The 2,449-nt window shown below is 43.4% G+C and overlaps 1 protein-coding gene across 3 annotated transcripts in view; it reads right to left on the minus strand.

Moving 5' to 3' along the window:
* TRIM2 (tripartite motif containing 2) overlaps positions 1 to 2,449 on the minus strand; it is a 212,280-nt gene that overhangs the window by 109,312 nt on the left and 100,519 nt on the right. The window lies entirely within an intron of this gene.

The following is a 2,449-nucleotide window of genomic DNA, read 5'->3' on the forward strand; positions in this document are numbered from 1 at the left end:
TACTACTGTTTGTTTAAAAAAAGTAGATCAGTAAAGGTCCTAGAATTGTCATGTGGTAGCATTTGAGAGGGCTTTAGTGGGTTTGTGGGACTAAGCAGAAAGAGCCAGCATGGATAGGCATATAAGGAAATGAGGTATGGGACACAGTGAGGGAGTAAGGAACCTAGTTTTCCATGGTATGAGGTCCAAGATGAGGATAAGTAGAAGAAAAGGCTAGAACATGAAATAGAAGCCATCTCAGGGATGGCCTTAACTGTATCCATCCATTCCCACGCTGATATGAAGAAATACCCAACACTGGGTAATATATAATGAAAAAAGGTTTAATTGACTCACAGTTCTGCAGGACCGGGGAGGCCTCAGTAAACTTACAATCATGGCAGAAGGCACCTCTTCACTGGGTGGCAGGAGAGAGAATGAATGCAAGCAGGAGAAATGCGAGATGCTTACAAAACCATCAGATCTCATGAGAACTCGCTCACAGTCATGAGTACAGCATGGGGGAAACTGCCCCCATGATTTGATTACTTCCCACCGGATCCCTCCTACGACACATGGGGATTATGGAAACTATTAGGTTGGTGCAAAAGTAATTGCGGTTTCCACCATTACTTTCAGTGGCAAAAACGGCAATTACTTTTGCACAAACCTAATACAATTCAAGATGAGATTTGCGGGGGGACACAGCCAACCATATCACTAACTGCCAAAGTTAGCAGAGTACACTCATCAGAGCATTCTGAGAAGCACAGGCAAGTGACAAAACTCTGCTTTAAGAAGACTAATCTGGCTGCAATTAATTGGATAAATTTCCTGAAAGTGAGAAAGCAGGGTCACCAGTAAGGAAATTATCACAACCATTTGCTTATTCACTCATTCATGCATGCATTATTTCATCAATATGTCAAGTACCTGCATAGGACCATATGTCAAGTACCTGCATGTACTGAGGGAACTTTGGATACAGTGACAAACTGTGTCACATGGAGCCCTGAGGAGACTTAGAATCTAGGGGGAAAGAAATTATCATAGTTCAGGTGGCCAAGAATTCTGATGGAGGTGAGCACAGGGTGTTGGCAGGGTCCCAGAGGAGGTGACACTTGAGTTGAGCCTTGAGGGAGGAATAGGGCTCGGTCAAAGGAAGAAGTGTTGAAAACGTAATCTGATCAGAAGGAATAGCTGGTGCAAAAATGCAAAGCTCTTCAACAACCTGACACATTCAGGTCTGTAAGAAGCTCTAGAAAGAGGTGAATTGAGCCTTTTTTAAAAATGAAAAAGAATCACAGTCATTTATTAACTACTTTGTATATGCTGGGCACTATTCTATACACACAATAATTCATTTAATTCTCTTAACTTGGCCAGGCACCATGGCTCACACCTGTAATCCCAGCACTTTGGGAGGCTGAGGCAGGTGGATCACTTAAGTTGAGGAGTTCAAGACCACCCTGGGCAACATGGTGAAACCCCATCTGTATGAAAAATACAAAAAATTAGGCAGGCACGGTGTTGCCTGCCTGTAGTCCCAGCTACTTGGGAGGCTGAGGTAGGAGGACTGCTTGAGCTTGGGAGGTCAAGGCTGTAGTGAACCGTGATCATGCCACTGCACTCCAACCTGGGCAACAAAGCAAGACCTTGTCTCAAAAAAACATTATCTTAACTCTATGAAGCAGACAGCTTTTCCCATTTTACAGAGGCACAAACTGACTTTCAGTGCTTCAGAAATTTGCTTCTCAGAGTCACACAGCTGTCACCAATGATTAGTGACTTCAAGCCTACATCTTTCGGACTGGAAAATCAATTTGTATTAAGCCCTGAAGGATGAGAAAGAGTGAGTCATACAACAAAAAAGTGGAACAAGCGTTCGAGGCAGAGGAAACCTGAAGATACCTGTGTGTTAGTGGAGGAAGACCAACTAGAAGCAATTTGGAAGTACCACATAGGAAGTACACAGCCAGGGGCAGCAGAGGGGTCTGTGCACTTGAGGGTGGGACAGGGCACTGGGGGCAGGGAGTTAAGAATCGGAGAGAGAAAGTGGCAATGAATTGAGTTCCATTTTGGACATGCTGAGTTGGAGATGCATGGGGAACAACTGCATGGAGATGTCAAATAGCTGCTGAGTTATAGTTCTAGGCTCAGAAGAAAGGTCTGGATATTGAACAAAAATTTGACCTATAGATCTAGGCAGGAAAACAAATAATCGTTATAAGCATTGACTGTTAACCAGGCACAGCACCTAATGCTACCCATGCATTTTCTGTTTAACTCTCTCAACAGCCATACAGAATGGGTAAATTATGAGCCTCATTTTACAGACAATGACTCTAAGCCACAAGGACATTCAGTAGTCTGCCTAGGGTCATAAAGGATCTGTATACTTCTCCATTCAGTTTCCAAACTTTTGTGACTGAGATCCACAGCAGAAATGTATTTTATGTTGTGGTCCAGT

The sequence above is a fragment of the Mandrillus leucophaeus genome, unplaced genomic scaffold (assembly GCF_000951045.1).
Source record: "Mandrillus leucophaeus isolate KB7577 unplaced genomic scaffold, Mleu.le_1.0 Scaffold888, whole genome shotgun sequence".
NCBI classification, from domain to species: domain Eukaryota; kingdom Metazoa; phylum Chordata; class Mammalia; order Primates; family Cercopithecidae; genus Mandrillus; species Mandrillus leucophaeus.